The following is a 27102-nucleotide window of genomic DNA, read 5'->3' on the forward strand; positions in this document are numbered from 1 at the left end:
GGCTGTAGAATGATCTTTATGAAATGTATATCCAGTCTTGTCACTTCTACACTTAAAATTCTCCTCATTTCCATTAGAATAAAACCCACACTTCTTAGCAAGGAACATACAGTCCTTCAAGATTAGGCTCTCCCTACCTCCCCAACCTCATAGTCCATTACTCCACACGTGCATAATATATTTCTGCTACTCTAAATCACAATTACAACTTTAATCTGTCATGTTCTCACCAATCTCCATGCCTTTGTATATGCTTCACATTCTGTACGGTCAAGGCTGGCAAAATTCTAGTCAGTCTTAAAGTCACAGCTTAACCTTACCAACCTCTTCTCACTGCCCATACCCCCAGCTGCAGCTATGTTAGGTGTTCGTTCTCTGTGTTTCATGTTGCCTTAATACTTGCATGCATCTTGGTCATTCCCTTGTAATTTTATTTATTTTGTTTTATATTATTTTATTTATTTTAGAGAGGGAGAAAGAGAGAAGCGGAGGAGAGGAGCAGAAGAAGAGAAAGAAAAAAATTTTTTTAAAGATTTTATTTATTTATTTGAGAGAGAGTGAGAGAGAGCACAAGTGGGGTGAAGGGCAGAGGGAGAAGCAGACTCTGCTGAGCAGGGAGCCCGATGTGGGGCTCGATTCTGGGACTATGGGATCATGACTGAGCTGAAGGCAGACACTTAATCGACTGAGCCACCCAGGTGCCCCGAGAGAGACAATCTTATTTTTTTTTAAGATTTTACTTATTTATTTGACAGAGAGATAGAGAGCACAAGTAGGCAGAGCGGCAGGCAGAGAGAGAGGGAGAAGCAGGCTCTCTGCTGAGCAGGGAGCCCGACATGGGGCTTGATGCAGGACCCTGGGATCATGACCTGAGCTGAAGGCAGATGCTTAACCGACTGAGCCACCCAAACGCCCCAAGAGACAGACAATCTTAAACAGGTTTCATGCCCAGCGTGGAGCCCGACGGGGGGCTCGATCTCACAACCTTGAGATCATGACCGGAGCTGAAATCAAGAGTCGGATACTTAACCGACTGAGCCACCCAGGCCCTCCTCCCTTGTAATTTGAAGTCTACTGATTTTTCTTCCCCTTATTTGTAAGCTCTTTGAGGCCAGGATCTGTGTCTTTCCTCTTTGTCCCCAGAGTCTAGCTTGGGATCTTACAATAAATGTTCTTCTGAAGACAAGGAGGGAAGAAAAAATAACCAAATACAAGTGTGTTAAGGAAGAATACAGAAACTAGGAGGAGGATGAGGCCAGACACAATGGGGAAAATAGACCAGATGTCCTAGGGCCCCTTCCAGACTTGAACTCTGATAAGTCTCTAGAATGAGAAAACTGAAAATTAATAATGAAAGAAGACTTATGTTGTGATTCATCTCATTCATTTTGCTCCCTCTTCTCTCTGTTCTACAAAGAGAAGGAAGATATATTCAGACCCTGTAAGCCAATGGTTTTAGAGGTGCCATCATTTAATTATTTGCCTATTAAAGCCCAGCAATGCACGCTTCATCCTTCTGTGCATCCTCTTCCCTATTACCTGCCTTTTCATGAAGGGGGGAGGGGAGGAATAAAAGACTCATTGGAGGAATATGTGTTTGTTTAATTTGGGCCTCTCTTGTATCCTCTAATAACCCAGCAAACTGGTAATTCTTATTCCTTGCTGTATTACAAAGGATATATTATCCCTGCCCATTCTACTGCCGGAGAATAATGGTGTGGGGAAGGAAGAGAAAAGGACATTATTTTTCCAGGCCTCTTTTCCAACAAAGAGGAAAAAGCTATCACCAAAGGGCTATGTGTTTTGCTAGGCACTGATTCTTTCTCTTTGGCAATATCTAAAATCCTCAGGTGAACCCAGAAATTCAACTTTTAGAAATATCTTCTACTGAACAAAAAGTATGAATAAATGAGAACATTGATATGTGACACTTTTATGCAATATTATTTGAAGGGACAAAAGACAAAAATACCAGAAACCACTTGGATATGTATTATAGGGGAATATGGAAATAAAATATGGCATATCCTAAACTATGGATATTATGCATAAAAATAATAAGTTAAATATAGATATATTTACCCAGAGAAATGTCAATGAAATATAGGTGAAAAACAGCAAGTTAGTTTATGAGTTTATACAGTTTCATGTCAAAAGAGTATGACAAGGGGCGCCTGGGTGGTTCAGTCATTAAGCATCTGCCTTCGGCTGGGTCACCATCCCAGGGTCCTGCTCAGCGGGAAGCCTGCTTCTCCCTCTCCCACTCCCCCTGCTTGTGTTCCTTCTCTCGCTTTGTCTCTCTCTGTCAAATAAATAAATAAAATCTTTAAAAAAAAGAGTATGACAAAAATCTCTAAATATGTGAAAATATATATATGTGTACATATATCTGGTGTATGTATACATAGATATATTTAAACACACATAGATAAGGTTGTGAAAAGATATAAAAAGATATAAAGAAATGTTCACATTTGTTGGGGCGGGGTGGCAGATTAAGCAGAAGAGGACCTTGTTGACCGCGTCACCCAATGGTATTGTTTGGTTTGTTGCCTCAAGCTAGCATTACGTTTGTACTTCAAAGTGAAATCCCCAATTTAAAAGTACACACACACACACACACACACACACACACACACACAGTTGAAAGATAAAAGTCTTCAACTGATGCTTTTAGTCTAAAAACGATTCTAACAAGGAGGAATCCTTTCACTCCTCTGAAAGGCTCCCCTGGTTCGCTTGTTACAGCAATAGACCTGGAGAGAGAAGGGAGACCCAGAGGCTAACACCCTCTGGCCGGACTGCATAATCTTCCCTTAAATTGACCAGTCTGTGGAGTAACAGCCTGGAGGGCTGTGGAAGTCCAAACTCTGGAATGGTCCATCAGAACTGGGTGTTCTCAGGGAAGGATAAAAGTAGAGAAAAGGCCGCCTGATTGCCTCTTGGCTCTTCCCCAAAGGAGTTGCTCGTGGTGGGAGTGGGGTTTTTCCATGGCAGAGGAAGAGGAAAAATCAGATCACATTTCCTACAGGCAGAGCCCTATTTATTCAGGAAGATCTTGGGGCCCTTGCTGTTCATAACAAGAGCATGCTCACTGGGTTCTGCCTTGATGTACACCGTGAGAAATCTTTTCTCTCTTTCCTCCTTTCCTTTCTTTCTTTCTTTGCTTTTTTTTTTTCTGGTCTTAAGTTTGTAGGTGTTGCTCCCTAAAATGCAAAGGTTCTAGAGAAGTGCCATGTGTGGCCATCATTAGACCAAGTGCAAAATGTGTTGTCATTTCCTATAATCCTCATGACATCCCTAGGAAAGATTTCCTGGCTGCGTCACCTTGGATCAATCACTTAGCCCCTCTGAGCCTCCATTTTCAGCCTCTGTAAAATGGGGATAACAACACCTCTTTCACAGGTTTTTTTTTTTTTTTTTTAAGATTTTATTTATTTATTTTACACAAAGAGAGAGAGAACACAAGCAGGGGGAGCAACAGGGAGAGAGGGAGATGCAGGCTCCCCGCTGAGCTCATAGAAGGTTTGTGAGGATTAAATGAGATAATGGATGCAAAGTATATAGCACACAACAAATGCTTGATAAATTGTTAATTTACTCAAAATACATTTCTATCTTAAGTCCTTACACTATATATGTAGCTTAACCACACAAGGATATTGCATTCCGTCTGAAAAGCCGTGACAAAGAAGAATCTATGAAACTCCTGGTGCTTATATGAAGAAAACAAGACCCAGGAACTAAAATAACTGGAGAAATAGAAGATCAAGGCTGCTCTGCAGAAGACCACTGAGCCAGATATCTCCCTGGCACAGCGCCAGGTCCGGAACCAGCAACACACAGCCAGCGGTCATGAAACTTTGATGAGACAGCCAGCCATCCGGTAGGGCAGGTGATGCCTCCAGAGCAGGCTTCCACAGCATCAGAAAGATAAATCCAAAGCACCAGCCGTCAGGAAAGAACGAGGGTGGGTTTTGAGCATTTAATCCATTCCTTTACTCAATAAACATTATAGAACACTTAGCATGTAACAGATGCGGCGCTCGGCCACTGCCCATAGAGAAAAGAGGAAGACATGGTCACTGCCCAGCGGCAGCTCGCAGTCCAGCAGGGAAGACAAGAACAAGTCTTTGCAGACAGTGGGGTAGGTGCGCAGATGGTGCGGGCCAGGTTTAGTGGAGGCACAAAGGACCAGAGAAGACGTCAGAAAATGACCCTCTTGTTTCTCAAATCGTACACTTGAGCAAGGGGCAAGATGTTCTATTTAAAAAGGACGGGGCTGAGACTCAGGGTACAGCCTTTCTAAACCCTTCCTGCTTCTCTTCGGCTTTGCACAAATTTTTTCAACTCTTTGGGCCTTCGTGTCTCAACCGAACTACATGTTTTTTAAGGTTTAGGCAGTGACCTAAGCTCTCTGTACATCTAAGCTTCCTTATCTGTAAAATGGGGCTAGTAACAATACTTCCCTCTGAGGATGAAATGGCTTCATATTGGTAAAAGTATCCAGAACAATGCCTGAGTCACATAAGCTTAAATAAAACAAATGTAACTATCCTAATGGTGGGTCACCTGGTCCGTATTGTAAACTTCTTAGCGAAAGTCTCTTCTCTTAGGAGACACTTCCAGGACCCTTACAAGCCCCAGCAGTGGGTCTTGTATCATCAGACCATGCAGCCCACCACCCTCCTTGTTGCCACCATCTACCAACCCTTGGGCCCCTGCAGTAGCTCCTGCTCATATGGGACTATGCCCATCACAATCCCTGTGATCTCTTCACCCACAAGTCTTCCAGGATCCTGCTCTCTCTTCATCCACTGACTTGTCATGTTCTCTATCCTACCTCGGGAGCTCCTGCCCATGGGTCACACTCTCAACACTGCCATTTTGAGTTTTGACAATACGGTTTATTTTTACGTTTACTTGGAGAGTTCCCACTTATCCCTAGTTTGTACAGAGCTCTATAAAACACAGAGTGTTAAAGAGGTCTCTAGTTTTTCTGATGAAGGGACTAAATGAGTCATAAAGTAATGGGCTGGAATAATACTGTTAATGGCAAATTAAGTAAATCAATTCCATTCCTAAAACAGACATATTTTTATTTTAGACATTTCTTAGTTGAAAGTTGTAGTCCTAGGAGATGGAACAGGTAGTCTCTAACATTAAATGAATGGATGGAGTTGGGGAGAGCCTTTGTATTCAGTCGTTCAAAAAAAAAAAAAAAAAGAATCTATGTATGTCAAGATTTTACTACTGCAAGAGACAGAAAATCTGCTAAAATTTAAGTAAGTCCCTGTCTTCACTTCTAAAATATTCTAAATAAATTCTATTCTAATTTTTTTCTGAATAAAATATTCCTCTACTCCCTCTTCCTGTCTTCTCCAGCCTTCCTTACTCTTCATTGTGGGCTTCGTCTCCCGTGGGTATCACCTGGAGAGGATAGAAGGGACTCCTCTATCTTCAGCCCTCGCTTTACGGGATTGGGCTCCTCCCTGAATCAGCTAGGAGCCTTGGGACCCTGCTGCAGCCCACCCTCAGATTCCAGCCTTCCAGAATCCTGATCTACTGACCCAGCCTCTGTAACTGCATGAGGACTCCAAATTTCTCATTTATACTTGAATTCCTCACTGGGACTGAGAGCTCTTCTCTGAACCTCCGTCTATTTATTTGGGTCTTCACATCCTGCTTACCCCTTGCTGGAGTCCCAGCTGTCACTAGTTGTGAGACCTGGGACAAGTAACCTTAGCTTTCTGAATCTCCATCTTATTCTTTTTTTTTTTTTTTTCAGTTCAATATATTTTATTCATTTTCAAGTACTTACGATTTATGCTTCTCTTTCTCTGTAATCAAAGGAATAAATTGAGATGCCAAAACCATGTTTTCCTGTGGGGCTTTCAACAGGGATAGAACCTGCAACCTATGCCACATTGAAAGAATGCTACCATAGTGAACTAACCAACTTAAAAAAAAAAAAAAAAAGGAAAGAGGGAAGGAAGGAAGGCCGGAAGGAGGGAAGGAAAAAGAATCTCTATTTTCTGCACCTCTTCAGGGCTGTTGAGAGGATATAATGTAGTGTGATGGGTAGACACTGGTGTGGATATAGATTAGGATATAAATAGAGATACCTAAATATTTAAGAAACATTAGTTCTCTTCTCTGCCTGCCTTTCAGTCATCTCTGCCATGTCCATTGCTTCAAGCTTCCTTGAGTCTCCATAAAAACCTGGGTTTCCCATTCCTTCAAAGACAGTCCTATGTGTCTTCCAGGCCCTCTCCCTTCATCTTCCTTCCCAGCCTGCACCACGGAGGCCCATAACAAGATCGCTGGGTGATCCCTGAGTGCACTGCAGTTTGAAAAGCACTTCACTAGATTATTCATTGGGGTTCAACGCAAAGTCATCACCTCTATGCAAGTGCCACTGATGCTTCTATCCAACCTGTCCACTTACTTCCATCTGGGCACTGTTATTTACTTTCTCCTGGCTTCCCCATCTACCCAGCCACTCACCCATCCATCTATCCATGCCTCCACCCACCCATGCCTCCATTCATCCTTGAATCTGCAAGCACAGTGAGGGCTTATTATGGCAAGACACTCTCCTTACTGATGAAGATAAAAAGACAAATCAACCCCACACATTCCTTTCCCTCAGAGAGCTCCAGTCTTGTGGAGAAGGTAGCTAGTTCATAGACAATTACAAGATAATGATGCGTGCTATTTGTTCAGCAGTCACAAATATTTACTTTTTGCTAGGATAACAGTTTGGATGGGAAGCTAGGGAGCACAAAGAGGGGGGCACCCCACTCAGCCAAGAAGATCAGCATTGACATCCAAGCTGCACTAATCCTTTAAGTCTCAGCCTACACATTCCTCCTCCAGGAAGCCTTCTCTGATAACCCTCTATCAGGTGCTCTATGCTTTATCCCACAAGAATCAGCCTGCCAAAATGTCAAGGAGATACATCCCCAGTCTTGGAACAGCATATGCAAAAGTCTGCAGGCTGATAAGATCATGGAGCATGTGGTATGTATATTAATATATCCCCGGGGCGCCTGGGTGGCTCAGTCATTAAATGTCTGCCTTCGGCTCAGGTCATGGTCCTAAGGTCCTGGGATCGGGCCCCACATCGGGCTCCCTGCTCGGCAGAGAGCCTGCTTCTCCCTCTCCCGCTCCCCCTGCTTGTGTTCCCTCCCTCGCTGTCTTTCTCTCTGTCAAATAAATAAATAAAAATTAAAAAAATATATATATATCCCCTACATTGCCATGATTTCTGTACACATCTCTCTCCCCTACTCATCTGTGAGTTCTATGAGGACAGGAGCTATGACTTGTTGGCCTCCGTATTTCCAGCACCTACCACAGTGCCTGGCATATAGTAGGTGCTCAATAAATATATGGACAGGGCAACAACAGGAAGATAGGTTTGGAGAGGAATTTCTTCTGGAGTTAGTTCGTTGTTCATCATCTTGGACTCCCTTCTAGAGCAGTAGGATAAGATCACACGGAGAAAATAGGCTTTGGTTTAAAATTTAAAAAACAGATTTTTTTTTAATTAAAGGGAAAAATTACGAATTAGAGCAGGTATCTGAGTCCTCTGTGAGCTAAAATTATCATTTAAAAAATCTGTCTCATCCATTGGTAACAGTCAAAAGGGTGGAGAGGAGAAAGTTCAAGTGTGGCCAAATAGTAAAACATGAGCATATGTTTTTGGTTTCGTTGCCTCTCCAGTTTCAAGTCCAAGGGCACATATGTCCTTCACTAGAGACTCATGTACGTGACTGAGTTACAGCCCCTGTGTTACATTTCTTCTGTAGATAGCACAGAGTATGGTGCCTCTTCTGCTCATTGCTGAGAAGGGAGCCTGAGGTCGGCTGGTTTGTTCTGGTTAGGTGAGCTAAATTTGAGAGGACTTAACTCCCACTCCCTTTTAAAAATTCTACCAGGATTATGAACTTTAGAGTCAAACAGACATTACAAATCTTCTAGCTCACCAGTTTCCAACTTGCAGTCCTTGGTTCCATTAGAGTTATTGCAAGAGGTCCATGAATCTATATTGGCACCCCGCACTGGGTGTAGACTGAATTATGGTTACACCTTGCCCAAATAGGTTCTATTTTACAAATCATAGTATAGTGGTTTAGAACACTGACTCTGGAGCCCGACTGCCTGGGTTGGAATCTCAGCTCTACCATTACAAGCCATGTGCCTTCAGGCAAGACATGTTTTGTGCCTCAGTTTTCCCATCTGTAAAATGGGTATAATAATCATACCTCTCTCATAAGATTAAATGAGCTAATATTTATATAATGCTTAGCATAGCATCTGAAACATAACAAGCAGTATATAAATGTTTGTTTAATTAAAACAGAAAATTAAACTGGTTGTGGCGTATTATAACTGCAATAATAATTGTTTGTACACATACTTAAAATTGTCTATAAGGGCATAGGAAAACCATGTTGGCCTTTTTCTTAATGACATTGACAGTGCTGGGAGAGCAGCTAGGACAGGGTACTTAATGGACACTATTATGTGGGGTAGGCTCTCCACCTCTTTCCTCACTGCATCCCTCTGCTCAAGAAGCTATTATGGCTCCCTATTGCTTACTGCACCAAATCCAGGAGCTTCAAGGCCTCGGTAACCTGTCCACATTTGGCCTCTCTGTCCCATGCATTCTCAACAAGGGCAATATCGCCCCCAAGGGAGCAAATATTGGTTCTTTGTTGGGGATTGAAAAAAAAATCTTCCTCTTTTTATGTCTATAGCACACAAACAGATCCACAGTACATAACTGATATACATTGTATCTGTGGTATTAAAATTTCACTGGAGAGAAGTAATTAAGAAAAAATTCTAAAAAGGTTTCTGGGCAATAATGAATAAAACTTTAAGAAACACTGATCTAGATTTATTTCCCTCAAGAGAAAGAACGCTCACAGCATAAAGAATTGAGGGAATCATTTTGTCTTTTCTTTGGTTCTAGGCTTCCTGAGGAGTAAAGTGAAGAAGATTGACCCATGACCTCTGAGGCCCTTTTCAGCCCTGACAGTAGATGCCCCCAAGAATCGGGTGCTCACAAGGTGACTTACATACTCACCCAGTGACTTTGCCCCTTCACGAGTGAATTTCCTTCCCACCCACTGTCCTTTATTTACTCTTGCCGTTCCCCTCCCCCACATTCCCAGAACTTCTGTCTTCTCCTCCCTTTTTGAGGCCCCACCTCCTCTAGGCGTCGCCTCCTGTCATAACCCTGCCACCTCCCAAGCAGTGCTGGCGAGGCTGTGTGAGCTGGGATTTGAGTGATGGATGGTTTCTGAGAGCCCTAGCAAATGAGATTTCTGACTGCCCCCCAGCACGGTGCTCGGCATGAAATAGACAATAAGTATTTACTGAGTGAAAAATGTATGAATGCATGAGTGAATGAATTATATTTCTGTATCTTTCTCTTTTCTCCTCCCCATCCCTATGCATAATGTTCAAAGCGGCAAAAAACCAAAACAAAATGAAACAACACACACACACACACACACACACACACACCCCAAAACCACTGGACAGGGAAGGTTGCTGTAGTTTGGGTTTCTCCGGAGGCAAACCATGAGACAAGGATCTGACTGTGAATGGTATATTTGGGAGGTGACCCTGGGAAACACTGGTAAGAGGAGTGGAGAAGTGAGACCAGGAAGGAACAGATACCCAAAAAAAGTTGTGATATTAAGCAAGTCACCACTATAGACAGCCAGAGCTTAATTTGACTGGAGAATTCTGGGAAGCAATGTAGTGACCCTCACAAGAGAGGAAGGGGGTACTTATCCACCAAGTTCCATTAGACAATGGTTGAGAGCTGTTCCCAGGGGGCACTAACTCCCTGGTAGTTCCAGCCTACAGCAGTTGAGGGCATATGGTCACTGGCATCTAGAGAACGCCCTCTAGCAAAGAGACCTGGGCACTGAGAGTTCTCTTCAGGCCAGAGACCATGGAAGCAATTAAGGCCCAGGGATATGGGGGGACCTTCAGCATCTGCTACAGGGGTACAGTGAGGAGGGAGAGAGAAGGTCTGCTTGAACCTTTCCTTTCTCCCCTTCTCCAGGTCTTAAGCACAATCCATCCCAAACTGATAGACTCTCTTACTTACATAAGACACCTTGCATTTTTAAATTTTTCTTTCACCTTTCTGAGGCATCAACCCAAAGGGGATACCCCTGCAATATTGCACAGCTCCAGAAGGGGGCGCAATGTCCATCCCTGGATGGGGTTCCTGGAATTAGGAGGTGTCCTGCATGAGAGGCAGGGAGGGCCCCAATGCTGGTTGTGGAGGCGTATTACTCCGTCTCCATTTGACAGCTAAAGAGACCTGCAGCACCCTGTAATCAGGGACAGAATGGGTGAGGAGATAAGCACTTCCACAGAGGCCTGAACTCTTTTCCAGGAGGCGCTGTGTTTAGGATGTTGTGGTCTTGTTATGCATGGGGCTCTATTCCTCCAGGTCCTTCCTGTCCAGTAGGACCCACCGAACCTAAGCCACTCCTGTCCCCATACTGCCCCCTGTGCAGCTCTGAGGAAGGTCAGAGGCAAAGAAACACAGCCCCCGACACTCCATCCCACGCAGAATTGGGCAGGAAAGGCCCTGAGCCGTAGACACTAACTTCCTGTAAGGCTGCAGACAAACCATGTAGCTTCTCGACCCTCATTTGCCTCGTGTATGAAATGGTTCAACCCTCCTGTTGACACTGACAGATAAGGCACAAGAAGGTGTTTTGTCAGACTGTAAAGGGCTATACAAAATATTATCACTTGTCATGACTAACATCTCCTTCCTGTAGCCCCTGGGGTGCTTGTGTCAGAGCCACACAATAGCACTTCCGCCTTCTCCATCACTGCTTTTCAGATGCCTCGCCCACGGCGGGCGCCATGTTCTTTCCTGTCTCCGCGCGTGCCTGCGAGCCAGTCCTCTGCTTCTGTCCCTGTCCTCCTAGTTCCTCCCTACTCAACTCTCAGGACTCCTCCCGTGACACTTCTTCAAGGCATTCTTCTTTTAACTAGGCTGCACATCCACTGCAAAGCCCAACGCGGGTCTTGAACTCGGGCCCCTAAGATCAAGACCTGAGCTGAGGTCAAGAATCAGGCCCTTAACCAACTGAGCCACCCAGGCGCCCCTGGGCGTTCTTTCCTGACACCATCCTCTTCCGTGGGAGTAGGATGTCCCACCTCTGCATGCCCAATGTTCCCTGAACTCCCCTTTGTTGTTTGTTGCCTTCTTTGTCTCCTCCACCAAAATGGAAACTCCTGCAAAGCAACAGGACCTTATTAGACTGCTAGGGCTGCTGTAACAAAATACCACAGACTGGTGGGCTTAAACAACAGAAATGTATTTTCTCACAGTTCTGGAGGCTGGAAGCCCAAGATCAAAGTTGTCAGCAGGGCCGGTTTCTCTGAGGCTTCTCTCCTTGGCTTGCAGATGGCTGCCTTCTGGCTGGGTCCTCATATGGTCCCTCCTTTGTGTAGGCCCTTGCTATCTCTTGGTGCATCCAAATTTCCTCTTCTAATGAGGACACAAGTCAGATTGGATTATGGCCCACTCTATTGGCCTATTTTAACTTGATCACTTCTTTCAAGGCCTTATTTCCAATTATAGTCACATTCTGAGATACTAGGGGCTAGGGCTTCAATGAATTTGGGAGGATATAATCTGGCCCATAACAATATGTGCACATGTTCTCTTTTCAGCAACCCCAGCCAACAACTAAGCAGGGTGGGGATACTAGGGCCTCGCTGTTTTTGCCCAATGGGGGACTCTTCTAATGGGCAATCTTTGTTCTAGAGATTCCCTGTAGGTTGTCCAAGACTTTCTCAGATCTAAATCATGACCTGAGCCTCTTCTAGCACAAGCCTGCTCTTCCCTCCTTGTGTCTTCTACAGGCATTATCCCCAGCAAACCTCTTGCACTAGTAATTCTGGTTCAGTGGACCCTACTGACAGAGTTTTACACACACACACACACACACACACACACACACACACACACAGGTAAAGAACCCATGGGTATGACTAACACCTAAGCCCTCCATGCAGCATGGAAAGACCTACTCAGTTAGCTAACAGAGGCTAAGTGCCTACTCTGTGCAGGAACATTGTTCCTATCCCTTAACAAAGCCCTGTCTAATGAGGAAGACAGAGAGGAAAATAAGCCAGCAAAATACAGTGTGATATCTTTGTGTATACATGCATGCTTCTAATTGTTTAAGTAAATAGAAACTTCTAATGAGTTCCCAATGTTCTCATCCTACTGTTTTCTTTAGTTGGGTGAACATCCTCCTGCAATCTTGTTCTTGTTTATTATTTTGCTTTGCAAAGTCTTCTACTTCTGACACAACAAATTTAAACTTGAATGCACATCCAATTGGGGAATTCTAATAAATTCTAAGTTGGGGATTTGAATTAATGAGTTCCTGAATAACAGAGTTGATTATATTGTCCTTAGTATTCCAGTTGCTGGTGTTTTGTTGGTTTTGGCCCTGGAATGACTGATAAGCAGCAGATCTAATGATGACAGTAATGACTGAGGTCCAGAAATAATAAGACTTAAGCCATAGTCATATTAAAGCCAATAATAATAATAAGCATCTACCCATACATTAAAGCCTTAGCTCACTAATTGTACCTGTAACCTAAGAAACCACAGCAAGAGACTGCTGAGAGGAGAACCAAGAACACAACAGAGAAGCCAATATTCTGTAGCATCACAGTTGGATTTTCTCTGTTCTAAGAAACTCTAAAAGGATTTGTTGCCACACTTGGGGAGTTCACAGCAAGGTAGAAGTTAAGCCACATATTAGGTTTCTGAATCACTTATAAAAGGGCCTGAATTGTCTCTTTGACACAGAAGTATCTATGTATGCCAGAGCTCCTGGCATTTTATGTACATTTGCATATTATATTGTACATTATAGTTTTATATATTATCTGTTATAGATCACATATTGTGAATATATATCATATATATATATAAAATTATTAAAAATCTCCACTGTGAAGTATATCATGCATATATTGTGAAAATTCTATTCTGGAAAGATCAAGTAGCTTATATAAAGTCAATCAACTGGTAGTTGAGAATAGAAAACAAGTTTCCTGATTTCCATTTCAGTACCCTTTCTACCACACGAGGTAACCACTCCAAATAATGACAAAACATCTAACTATCTCTGACAGGTTATAATTATGTATTAGTTATATAGCAAACAAAAAATGAATTTTAATATATTGCAAGAGAACCAGCTATTCAATGTAATCTTATTTTGAAAAGATTTTTTTAAAGGAAATGAGGTGAAGAAAGTTCCCCAATTTAACCAAAAGACCAATGTAATCAAATTCCTACATCTAGTTGGATTCTGGGATCCTATCTATGTAGAATCTAAATTGTCCTTCCAGTCACAGTTAGCAACTGGGTTATAAGTTACTGAAATCAATTCATGCCTCACCCACTTTGTTCCCTATCTTAAAAAGAATCCCTTCATCACTGTAATAGTGGGAAGCTTTTCTCTTTTCTGATACCTGCTTTCTTCCTGCTACAAAACTCTCAAACTTCCTGTGCCACTATGTCTCTTAAAATTAACTGTTCTCTATATATATATATCCATTTTTTAAAAATCTGGGTCCCTGTTCTCAGGGCTGTGTGGGAAGTCCAGCACCTCCCTGAGACTTCTGGGGGCTTGCTCTTCCTCAGAGGGTGGCCGGAAGTCTCCTTCTATAGCTCACTTGGCCTCCCTGACACTTGCTTGATTCCTCTTGTCCATCCTGCACCCCATCAAGCCTCAGAGGTTGCTGTCCCTTCTGACCCTTTGCACCCCGGCATCCCCATATCTTTTTCCCCTTCACTCTTCATAGCAGTACCAACACTTCCTCACTGTATAAGAATAACCAAAGCAGGTAAAGGGCAGCATGAGTCAACTAAAGAATTCCTCTAAATCAACAATAAAAGACAACCAGTTTTTTTAAAAATGGAGAAAAGAACCAGCCCAGAGATGAGAGTGAAGACTTCACTTACTAAATCTCTCCGAAAGAAATGGAAAAAAGAAAAAAGAAAAAAAAAAGAAGAAATGGAAAAAGGGCTCAAAGTGAAATGGTTTACCCAAAGCCACAGAAAGGGTTGATGGCAGAGGAAGGAGAATTACTCAAGCTTTCCTAATTCCTGCTTGAGCCCTTCACCCTATCCCCCACCCCTACCACCAAATACCCGCCCAAGTCAGGTTGCTTCAGGACCACTGAACCTTCCAGAATCTCTGCACTGATTAGTCAATAGTGGAAAATCTGAAGAGATGCAAGTAGGAAAAAGAAACTAAACCAGGCCAGAAGAGCAATGCAACAGGCATGATGGGGGTCAAGTCCTCCTATTCCATCTTCATTTCCTGTGACAGGAAACACAGTCCCTGACATCCAGGCAGACTCTGAGCCTGTGAGCATGAGGAAGCTGGCCGAAGACATGGGTGAGCCGGCACTCGAGGGGACAGAAGGACAGACAGAGGTAGGCACCCCAGACAGGGAAGCTAGCAACCAAGCTGAGGGCAATGATGGGGCCCCTTCGTCTTGAGTCTGACCATGCCCACGGAGGGTTATTAAAGAGACCTGCTGTCCCCACCTGGTCAGGGAGCCCTGGCACTGGTCCAGCAGCCTCTTCTCTGAGCCCCTGTCGCAAGCAGGCCAGGCCAGAGTGAAAAGGCACTCCCAGAGGCCCGTGTGGTCCCCTACCCTGGGAAAGCTCTCCAACTGCACCCTCAGGCTCCACTCGCCCACCACCTCCTCACCCTGCCCTGGTACACTTTCAAGACCCTGTAGCTGCAGGATGTTATTGATTAGAGGGCACCTGGGTGAGCAGCACAAGAATGCGCCTCCCCAAGTGGCCTGGGCAGGGACCACATCCCAGCTCTGCCCTGACTTCTCCAAGCCCAACCTTCTGGGTCAAGAACTTGTATCCCCCTTTAAAAAAAAAAAAAAAAACCACTTCTAACCTTTTTTAAAACTTTAAACCTTTTATCAGCAGAGAGGGAGGGAACTGATTTTTATTTTTATTTTGGAAGGCATTGTAAGCTAACCTGACCATCTTTGCAGCTCTGCATTTCCCTCATGCAGCTCCACAGACCCACTTCTAGGGAAGGGGTTTTGTGCTCAAAACTGTCTGATCAACTCTCAGTCCTTTCTAGCAAGATAAGTGACACCTAGGACCCAGGAAATAAATGCTGATGATTTGTGGGGGAAAAAATAAGTAAAAATAAAAATGGAGAAGACTTGACTTCAAAATAGACATTTCAAAAAAGAGGACATACCAATCACTAATAAGCACATGAAACAGTATCCATAGGTGTTCATGTAAATACCCTGTAAATTTCTTTGGCTACCTCATCATTCATCAGGGAAACACAAAACCAAAGAAGATGTGATATATATACACAATAGAATATTATTACTCAGCCATCAGAAAGGATGAAATCTTACCATTTACATTGATGTGGAGGGAACTGGAGGGTATTATGCTGGGTGAAATAAGTCAATCAGAAAAAGACAATTATCATATGGTTTCACCCATATGAGGAACATAAGAAACCACAGAGGATCATAGGGGAAGGGAGGGAAAAACGGAATAGGAAGAAATCAGAGAGGGAGAAAAACCATGAGAGACTCTTGGCTATGGGAAAGAAACTGACGGTTGCTGGAGGGGAGTTGGGTGGGGGGATGGGGTAGCTGGGTGATGGGCATTAAGGAGGGCACATGTTGTGATGAGCACTGGGTGTTATATGCAACTGATGAAATACTGAACTCTACATCTGAAACTAATGATGTTCTATATGTTGGCTAATTGAATTTAAATTAAAAAAAAAAATCAAACCATGGGAGGTGCCTGGCTGGCTCAGTCAGTAGACCATGCGACTCGATCTCAGGGTCGTGAGTTCGAGCTCCATGTTGGGTGTAGAGATTACTTAAAATAAATAAATAAAATTAACGACAATAACAACAACAAATATGGGATGCCATTTCAAAGCAACCAGAATGGCTAAATTTTAAAGGGATGACAAAATACCAAGTGTTAGCAATGATGCAGAGCACCTAGAACTTGCATACGTTGCTAGTGGGAGTATATGATGGTACAGTCCGTTTGATAAACTGTTAGGCAGTTTACTGTAAAGAAATATACCCACCCTAAACCCCAGGAATTCCAGTTCTAAGCATGCCCGAGAGAGAGAAAATGTATGTCCACAAAAGACTTGTGCAAGAACATTCATAGCATCTTTATTCATAACAGTGAAACCTGTAAACAAACCAAATGTCAGTCCAGAGGAGAATGGCTAAGCCAATTATGGTATTTTTGTACATTGAAACATAATGAGAAGAAGAAGAAGAAGAACTACTGATATACATATGAACATTGATGAATCTCAAAAATATTATATTGAGCAAGACACAGATGAGTACATACTGTTTGATTCCATTTGTAAATTTCCATATGAAATTCAAAACAGAACTAATCTATGCTGATAGATATCAGAATATCTGTTACCTAGGGTGGAGGTGGGACAAAGTGACAAGAAAGGGACACTTTCTGGGTAATGGGGAAGTTCTCTATCTTAATTAGGATGGTGGTTAAAAGAGGATAAACAGGGGCGCCTGGGTGGCTCAGCCGTTAAGCGTCTGCCTTCAGCTCAGGTCATGATCCCAGCGTCCTGGGATAGAGCCCCACATCAAGCCCCACATCGGGCTCCCTGCTCTGAGGGAAGCCTGCTTCTCCCTCTCCCACTCCCCCCTGCTTGTGTTCCCTCTCTTGCTGTGTCTCTCTCTGTCAAATAAATAAATAAAATCTTAAAAAAAAAAAAAAAAGAGGATAAACAATTGTCAAAACTGATTGAACAGTACACCTAAGATTTGTGCAATTTTTGCATTAATTTATACTTTAAAAATCCTCATGCCTAGGCTACATCCTAGTCTAATTAATCAGAGTTTCTGGGGACAGAATGTAGGCACCAGTATTTTTTAAAATCTTCCCCAACAAGGGCCTCACCTTCCATGACTGAAAATTCCACCATGGCGTTTCCATTAAAACACAAAACTAAACAAAATAAAACACTCTCGGGGCGCCTGGGTGGCTCAGATGGTTAAGCGTCTGCCTTCGGCTCAGGTCATGATCCCAGGGTCCTGGGATCGGCCCCGCATCAGGCTCCCTGCTCAGTGGGGAGCCTGCTTCTCCCCCTCCCTCTGCTTCTCCCCCTGCTCATGTTCTCTCTCTCTGTATCTCTGTGTCTCAAATGAATAAATAAATAAAAAAAATCTTAAAATAAAATAAAATAAAATAAAACGCTCTCTTTGTATTTTTTAAAGGCGCCAAGTCAAACCAGAACCAAGTTAAAAAAATACTACTTTTCCCCTATTCCATTCATATTTTTTAATGGATGAAGAGGAAAGGAACTAACACTTACTGAGCATCTACCATGTGCCAGGCACTATACTCTGTGCTTTATACTCATCATCTAATCTTTGGAACAATCCTTTTGGTAATTATTATCTACGTTTTGGAAAAGAAATCCTGAGAGTCCATAAAGATAGGTAATGTGGCTGGCGGGGGAAAGATGGCGGAGGAGTAGGGGACCCTATTTCAACTGGTCCCCGGAATTGAGCTGGATATCTACCAGACCACTCTGAGCACCCACGAAACCAGCCTGAGATGTAAGAAGATCTGGATCTCTACAAACAGAATATGGCAGGCAGTTGGTTTTGAGGTTCGAAGCAGGGAGCCGTGATTCCGCGGGCAGATATCGGAGGATAAAACGGCAGCAGGAGGGTGCCTGGCCGTGGGGATCCTACACCGCGGGTAAGCGACAGCCTCACGCGCTGGGGACGGGCACAGACTCGCAGACCGGTAGCGGCGGGGAAAGGACTCTAGGGCAGCCCCCGGGGTGGAAACCTGGAGCTGCGGGGTCGCGCCTGCGAACTGCACCCCCCGGGACGGAAACCCGGAGCAGCGGGTCGCACCTGCGAACTGCAGCCCCCAGGATGGAAACCCGGAGCGGCGGAGTCGCACACGCGAACTGCAGCCCCCGGGGCGGAAACCCGGAGAGGCGGGGTTGCCTGCGCGAACTGGGAGCGGCTGGCGGTTTTAGAAGCACAAAGGGCAGAGACGTGCCCGGAACCTGGAGGCCGGACTGGGAGTGCTGCGGAGGGGTGCACAACCCAGGATGCTGCAGTTTATAGCAGCACAGACAGAAACGGAGATGGTGTTGCCTGGAGGGCTCACTGAAGAACAGACTGCGGTCTCTCTGCTCTGAGGCAGAGGGTTGGAAATGGTCTCTTCTGCTCTGACTCCTGGAAGAGACGCGGAAAGCTGCCAGGGAAAGCCGCCAGAGAACAAAAGCCCCCAAAACTGATTCCCGCTGAGCCCATCCCCCGCCACAGGGGCGCAGGGCAACTCCGCCCAAACAGGGCTTGCCTGAGTAACAGCCAGGCAGGCCCCTCCTGCAGAAGACAGGCTGGGAAAACAAGAGGCCAGCAACCCTAAGGTCTCAAGAAAACAGGTGCATCTTGCTTGGGTTCTGGTCAATAATTTGGACTCTATACATTCCCTCAAACACGCATCAACAGAATGACTAGGAGGAAGAGCCCCCAAAATAGAAAAGACTCAGAGATTATGACATGCTGCAGATTTACAAATGGATGCAGGTATAACCAAGATGTCGGAGATGGAATTCAGGCTAGCAATTGTGAAGACAATAGCTAGAATGGAGAAATCAATTAATGGCAACATAGAGTCTCTAAGGGCAGAAATCAAAGGTGAACTGGCAGAACTTAAAAATGCTATCAATGAGATCCAATCCAATCTAGATAATCTAACAGCTAGGGTAACTGAGGCAGAAGAGCGAATTAAGTGACCTGGAAGACAATATAATAGATAAAAAGGGAAAAGAGGCGGCCAGGGAAAAACAACTCAGAATCCATGAAAATAGAATCAGAGAAATAAGTGACACCATGAAGCGTTCCAATGTCAGAATAATTGGAATCCCGGAGGGAGTGGAGAGAGAGAGAAGACTAGAAGATGTATTTGAGCAAATCGTAGCTGAGAACTTCCCTAATCTGGGGAATGAAAAAACATTCGCGTCCTAGAGGCAGAGAGGACCCCTCCCAAGATCAAGGAAAACAGGCCAACACCCCAGCATGTAATAGTAAAACTTGCAAATCTTAGAACCAAGGAAACCATCTTAAGGGCAGTTAGGGGGAAGAGATTCCTTACGTACAGAGGGAGGAACATCAGAATAACGTCAGACCTATCCACAGAGACCTGGCAAGCCAGAAAGGCCTGGCAAGACATATTCAGTGTGCTAAATGAGAAGAACATGCAGCCAAGAATACTTTATCCGGCAAGGCTTTCATTTAGAATGGATGGAGAGATGCAGAGCTTCCACGACCGGCAGAAGCTGAAAGAATATGTGACCACTAAGCCGGCCCTGCAAGAAATATTAAGGGGCGTTCTATAAAAGGAGAAAGACCCCAAAAGTGATATACAACAGAAATTTACTGGGACAATCTATAAAAACAACGTCTTCACAGGCAACATGATGACAATTAATTCATATCTTTCAATAATCACTCTCAACGTGAATGGCCTAAACTCTTCCATAAAATGGCACAGGGTTGCAGATTGGATAAAAAGACAGGACCCATCCATATGCTGCCTACAAGAGACTCATTTTGAACCTGAAGATACATCCAGACTGAAAGTGAAGGGATGGAGATCCATCTTCCATGCCAGCGGACCTCAAAAGAAAGCTGGGGTAGCAATTCTTATATCAGACAAATTAGATTTTAAACTAAAGTCTGTAATTAGAGACATGGAAGGACACTATATCATTCTTAAAGGGTCTATCCAACAAGAAGATCTAACAATTGTAAATATCTATGCCCCCAACATGGGAGCAGCCATCTACATAAGCCAACTGTTAACCAAAATAAAGAGTCATATTGATAATAATACGTTAATTGTAGGAGACCTCAATACTCCACTCTCAGCAGTGGACAGATCATCTAAGCAGAAAATCAACAAGGAAACAAGAGCTTTGAATGTTACATTGGACCAGATGGACCTCATAGATATTTACAGAACATTCCACCCCAAAACAACAGAATACTCATTCTTCTCGAGCGCACATGGACTCCAGAATAGACCACATACTGGGTCACAAATCAGGTCTCAACTGACACCAAAAGATTGAGATTATTCCCTGCATATTCTCAGACCACAATGCTTTAAAACTGGAACTCAATCACAAGAAAAATTTGGCAGAAATTCAAACACTTGGAAGCTAAAGACCACTCTGCTCAAGAATGTTTGGGTCAACCAGGAAATCAAAGAAGAACTTAAACAATTCATGGAAATCAATGAGAAGGAAAACACATCGGTCCAAAACCTATGGGATACTGCAAAGGCGGTCCTAAGGGGGAAATACATAGTCATCCAAGCCTCACTCAAAAAAAACAGAAAAATCCCGAATTCACTAACTAACTCTACACCTTAAAGAACTAGAGAAAAAGCAACAAACAATGCCTAAACCACGCATTAGAAGAGAAATAATTAAAATTAGAGCAGAAATCAATGAATTAGAAACCAGAAACACAGTAGATAGGTTCAATGAAACTAGAAGCTGGTTCTTTGAAAGAATTAATAAGATCGATAAGCCACTGGCCAGACTTATCCAAAAGAAAAGAGAAAGGACCCAAATTAATGAAATTATGAATGAAAGGGGAGAGATCATGACTAACACCAAGGAAATAGAAACAATTATTAGAAATTATTATCAACAACTATATGCCAATAAACTGAGCAATCTGGATGAAATGGAGGCCTTCCTGGAAACCTATAAGCTGCCAAGACTGAAACAGGAAGAAATTGACAACCTGAATAGGCCAATAACCAGTAACGAGATTGAAACAGTGATCAAAAACCTCCCAAAAAACAAGAGTCCAGGGCCTAATGGATTCCCTGGGGAATTCTACCAAACATTCAAAGAAGAAATAATACCTATTCTACTGAAGCTGTTTCAAAAAATAGAAACATAAGGAAAGCTTCCAGACTCATTCTATGAGGCCAGCATTACCTTAATCCCCAAACGAGGCAAAGACCCCATCAAAAAGGAGAATTTCAGACCGATATCCCCGATGAATATGGATTGCAAAATCCTCAACAAAATCCTAGCTAATAGGATCCAACAATACATTAAAAGGATCATCCACCACGACCAAGTGGGATTTATCCCCGGGATGCAAGGGTGGTTCAACATTCGCAAATCAATCAATGTGATAGAACAAATTAATAAGAGGAGGGAGAAGAACGATATGGTCCTCTCAATTGATGCAGAAAAAGCATTTGACAAAATACAACATCCTTTCCTGATTAAAACTCTCCAGAGTATAGGGATAGAGGGAACATTCCTCAAGTTCATAAAATCCATCTATGAAAAACCCACAGCGAATATCATCCTCAATGGGGAAAAGCTGAGAGCCTTTCCCTTAAGATCAGGAACATGTCAAGGATGCCTACTGTCGCCACTATTGTTCAACATAGTACTAGAAGTCCTAGCAACAGCAATCAGACAACAAAAAGAAATAAAAGGTATTCAAATTGGCAAAGAAGAAGTCAAACTCTCTCTTTTCGCAGATGACATGATACTTTCTGTGGAAAACCCAAAAGACTCCACCCCCAAATTACTAGAACTCATACAGTAATTCAGTAATGTGGCAGGATACAAAATCAATATACAGAAATCAGTTGCTTTCTTATACACTAACAACGCAACTGTAGAAAGAGAAATTAGAGAAACGATTCCATTTACAATAGCACCAAAAACCATAAGATACCTCGGAATAAACCTAACCAAAGAGGTAAAGGATCTATACTCTAGGAACTACAAAACACTCATGAAAGAAATTGAAGAAGACACAAAAAGATGGAAAAATATTCCATGCTCATGGATTGGAAGAATAAACATTGTTAAAATGTCTATACTACCCAGAGCAATCTATACCTTCAATGCCATCCCGATCAAAATTCCAATAACATTTTTCAAAGTGCTGGAACAAACAATCCTAAAATTTGTATGGAATCAGAAAAGTCCCCGAATCGCCAAAGAAATGTTGAAAAAGAAAAACAAAGCTGGGGGCATCACATTGCCCAATTTCAAGCTATATTACAAAGCAGTGATCACCAAGACAGCATGGTACTGGCACAAAAACAGACATATAGACCAATGGAACAGAATAGAGAACCCAGATATGGACCCTCAACTCCAAATAATCTTTGACAAAACAGGAAAAAACATGCAATGGAAAAAAGACAGTCTCTTCAATAAGTGGTGCTGGAAAAATTGGACAGCCACATGCAGAAGAATGAAACTCAACCATTCTCTAACACCATTCACAAAGATAAACTCAAAGTGGATGAAAGACCTCAATGTGAGACAGGAATCCATCAAAATCCTAGAGGAGAACATAGGCAGTAACCTCTTTGACATCGCCCACAGCAACTTCTTTCAAGATACATCGCCAAAAGCTAGTGAAATAAAAGCAAAAATGAACTTTTGGGACTTCATCAAGATAAAAAGCTTCTGCACAGCAAAGGAAACAGTCAACAAAACAAAGAGGCAACCCACAGAATGGGAGAAGATATTTGCAAATGACACTACAGATAAAGGGCTGGTATCCAAGATCTATAAAGAACTTCTCAAACTCAACACCCAAAAAACAAATAATCAAGTCAAAAAGTGGGCAGAAGATATGAAAAGACACTTCTCTGAAGAAGACATACAAATGGCTAACAGACACATGAAAAAATGTTCATCATCATTAGCCATCAGGGAAATTCAAATCAAAACCACATTGAGATACCACCTTACACCAGTTAGAATGGCAAAAATGGACAGGGAAAGAAACAACAAATGTTGGAGAGGTTGTGGAGAAAGGGGAACCCTCTTACACCATTGGTGGGAATGCAAGTTGGTACAGCCACTTTGGAAAACAGTGTGGGGATTCCCCAAAAATTTAAAAATAGAGCTACCCTATGACCCAGCAATTGCACTCCTGGGTATTTACCCCAAAGACACAGATGTAGTGAAAAGAAGGGCCATATGCACCCCAATGTTCAGAGCAGCAATGTCCGCAATAGCCAAACTGTGGAAAGAGCCGAGATGCCCTTCAACAGATGAATGGATAAAGAAGATGTGGTCCATATATACAATGGAATATTACTCAGCCATCAGAAAGGATGAATACCCAACTTTTACATCAACATGGATGGGACTGGAGGAGATTATGCTAAGTGAAATAAGTCAAGCAGAGAAAGTCAATTATCATATGGTTTCACTTATTTGTGGAACATAAGGAATAGCATGGAGGACACTAGGAGAAGGAAGGGAAAAATGAGGGTGGGGGGAATTGGAGGGAGAGATGAACCATGAGAGACTATGGACTCTGAGAAACAAACAGGGTTTAGAAGGGGCGGGGGGGATTGGCTAGCCCGGTGATGGGTATTAAGGAGGGCACGTACTGCATGGAGCACTGGGTGTTATACGAAAACAATGGATCGTGGATCACTACATCAAAAACTAATGATGTATTGTATGGTGACTAACATAACATAATAAAATTAAAAAAAAAAAAGATAGGTAATGTGCCCAAAATTAAAAAGGGGGGGCAGGGCACCTGGGTGGCTTAGTCAGTTAAGTGTCTGCTCTTGATTTCGGCTCAGGTCATGATCTCAGGGTCATGGGATTGAGCCCTGCATCAGGGTCTGCACTCAGCGGGGAGTCTGCTTGAGATTCTCTCTCTCTCTCCCTCTGCCCCTCCCCCCCATGTATACGCACTCTCTTTCTCAAATAAATAAGTAAATCTTTTTTTAAAAAAGCACGATGGAGAATAAAATCCAAATGTGTTTGACTTGCAAGATTTGTTTTTTTTTTTCAAAGTTTTATTTATATTTTTAGTAATCTCTACACCCAACATGGGGCTCAAATTCACAATCCCCCAAATGAGAGTCCCATGCCCTTCTGACTGAGCCAGCCAGGTGCCCCAGACTTGCAAGGTTTTATATTATGCTCACACAGACACTTTTTAGAAAATGTGACACATAATAATTCGCAAAAACTACATCAAAAAATCAAGCCTTGATTCTTCGTTGCTATAGGGCATTACCTTTTGAATTGTTTGTTTTGTGGAAATCATACCTGTAAGATTTGGGATTTCTTTTCCTACCACACATGAGGAGTGTTGTGATTCAGCAAGCAGTATCTGGTTAGACTCCACATCTTAGCTGACCATCGTGGGGCAGATGATCTTCTCAGAGAAACAGCATTATCACTGGTGGCTGCATTCCAGAGCTATGTTCTTGGCACCAAATCAATCAAAGAACAAAGCAGTAATAAAACCAAATATATACCTTCGTAATCATTTTGAGTAATCTAACTATGCTCCCCAGTCTGCAACATGATCATAGTCTTTCCAAGGGTCCCTAGGGTTCTCTTAGAAACTGTACATACAGCACACATAACATACAAGTCTAGGGTATCATGAAATGAATCCAAGATTAATAATCTAGCCATAACATAGTAATTAAACATTTAAGTAATTATTTTGCTTATATTTTTAGAATTTTAGAGGGGTTTTCAATGTTTATAGCAGCAATGTCCAAAATAGCCTAACTATGGAAAAAGCCCAGATGTCCACCAACAGATGAATGGATAAAGAGGATGTGATATATCTATATCTATATCTGTATCTATCTATCTATCTATCTATCTATCTATCTATCTATCTGCAATGGAATACTACTCAGCCATGAAAAAAAAAAAGAAATCTTGCCATTTCCAATGACATGGATGGAACTAGGGGGTGTTATGCTAAGCGAAATAAGTCAGTCAGAGAAAGACAATTATATGATCTCAATCATATGTGGAATTTAAGAAACAAAACAGAGGATGATAGGGGAAGTGAGGGAAAATAAAACAAGATGAAATCAGAGAGAGAGACAAACCATAAGAGACTCTTAATCATAGGAAACAAACTGAGGGTTGCTGGAGGGGAGTTGGGTAGGGGAATGGGGTAACTGGGTGATGGGCATTAAGGAGGGCATGTGATATAATGAGCTCTGGGTATTATATAAGACTGATGAATCACTGAACTCTACCTCTGAAACTAATAATACACCATATGTTAATTAATGGAATTTAAAATAAAGAAATAAAGAATTTTAGAGGGGTTTTTTTTCTTTTTTTTTCAATTTTTTTCATTTAAAGGGGTTTTATTTATTTATTTATTTATTTATTTATTAAAAGATTTTATTTGACAGAGAGAGAGAGACAGCGAGAGAGGGAACACAAGCAGGGGGAGTGGGAGAGTGAGAAGTAGGCTTCCCGCAGAGTAGGGAGCCCGATGCGGGGCTCGATCCCAGGACCCTGGGATCACGACCTGAGCTGAAGGCAGACGCTTAACGACTGAGCCACCCAGGTGCCCCAATTTAGAGGGGTTTTAAAAGACGATTTAAATGAGCCACACTCTGTAAAGTAGTTACTTAACTTCCAAATAGTTTGATCAGGGGAATGCTATAGACATAATGTATCTGAAAATCTTCAAGGTTTTAGAGACATCTTGGTAGGAGGACAGAGGGAGATTGTCTAAGATGAATGTCAGTAAGAATCATTGCAACAAATATTTATTGAGTGTCATGCACTGTATTAAACACTCTATGTTACTTCATTAATCCTTCAACTTTATAAAAAAGGCACTGTTCTCACAACTATTTTACGATGAGGAAATTGAGCTTCAGAGAAGTTAAATAATGTCTAAGGATGCACAGCTAGGAAATGACAAGATGAAGATAAAGTCCAAGCTGTTGACTATAAAACCCTGGGCCTCTGCAAGAAGAATGGCTCACCTTCTTGAGCGTATATACTATGTGGGCACTGTTCTAAGCATATTGCAAGTGTTTAATCATTTAATCCTTGCAACAGTCCTTTGAGTTGGGTACTAAAATCATCCTCATTTTACAGTAGAGGAAAAGGAAGCACAGATTTATCACCATGTAACTAGTTGAGCAACCATTCCTAAAGAGTGCTAATTGCTGACTGCAAGAAAGTAGGGGGAAGGTTTCCAAGGCCACAGTGAACTGTCCCCACTCTGACCTTTTCATTCAAAATTCACTCAGATAAAGACTGTGATCTACTTCCCAAATACGGGAAAGCATGAATGTGGTGGGGTAAGTTATACTGGATGGCAGAAAATCAGGATGCAAAAAGATCTCAGTGGTCTGAAATAATGACCTGAATCTAACAAGTTGTAACTGTGAGATAATTAATCAAGTCCTAAACAAGTCCAAAAAATAGATCAGTTGGAGGCAAAACGAATTAATAGTGATACATGTAAAAGAATTGTATAGAGTTTAGGTGACTGAAAGTGTGGCTTGAGTAATGGATGATAGCCAAATGCTGCCACTAGGTATCCATTCCCACCCCTGTGCGTGTGCACACACACACAGCATTTGGAAATTAAAAATAAGAACACCCTTTCAGAGTTACTACAAAATAACTAATAGATCCAGGCAGACAAAGACAGCATCACTAGAGACAGAAAATTTCCTGGCAAGGGCTTTACTTTAATCTGTTAAATGTATTATCATACCTGGGAAGAAGAATAGGGACACCAGTAGGGGGTTTGGTCAACCGTTGGAGCGAAGATATAGGCAAATCACATGAGCAAAGGGGAAAAGAATCCTAGATTCATGAACACAAGCACTTAGTTCTTGTGACAGGTTTATCTTTGTAGAGTGTATGAATGTGGAATATTACTACAGATGAGGGGCAACACAACTGTTAGTACAACATTCCAGTCTTGAGAAGGAATTTAAGGACACTCTACCCTACCCTCATCGGAGGAATGTGTGACATTATCAAGAGTAAGGGTATTTTAGGACTATGGTGTTGGGTGTTAGAGGAAGTGAGAGGGTTGACTGAGATGCAGTGAGCAAGGAATTTAAGAGCTATTGTGATCCTCAGGCAACATGATCATGTATATAAAAAATTA

General features: G+C 42.5%; 2 long non-coding RNA genes and 1 pseudogene across 3 annotated transcripts in view; 2 read left to right on the top strand and 1 right to left on the bottom strand.

The window, feature by feature from the left end:
- Nucleotides 1-27102, top strand: part of LOC144381919 (uncharacterized) — a 436617-nt gene that overhangs the window by 143789 nt on the left and 265726 nt on the right. The window lies entirely within an intron of this gene.
- The window catches only part of LOC144381920 (uncharacterized), a 49122-nt gene that overhangs the window by 12197 nt on the left and 9823 nt on the right, over nucleotides 1-27102 (bottom strand). For both annotated transcript variants that reach the window (XR_013448147.1, XR_013448146.1), the window contains exon 3: nucleotides 24252-24411. This is a non-coding gene — a long non-coding RNA (uncharacterized LOC144381920). The remainder of the gene's footprint in view (nucleotides 1-24251; nucleotides 24412-27102) is intronic.
- LOC118546990 (cAMP-dependent protein kinase inhibitor gamma pseudogene) lies at nucleotides 14242-14590 on the top strand (annotated as a pseudogene).

The sequence above is a fragment of the Halichoerus grypus genome, chromosome 5, assembly GCF_964656455.1.
Source record: "Halichoerus grypus chromosome 5, mHalGry1.hap1.1, whole genome shotgun sequence".
NCBI lineage: Eukaryota > Metazoa > Chordata > Mammalia > Carnivora > Phocidae > Halichoerus > Halichoerus grypus.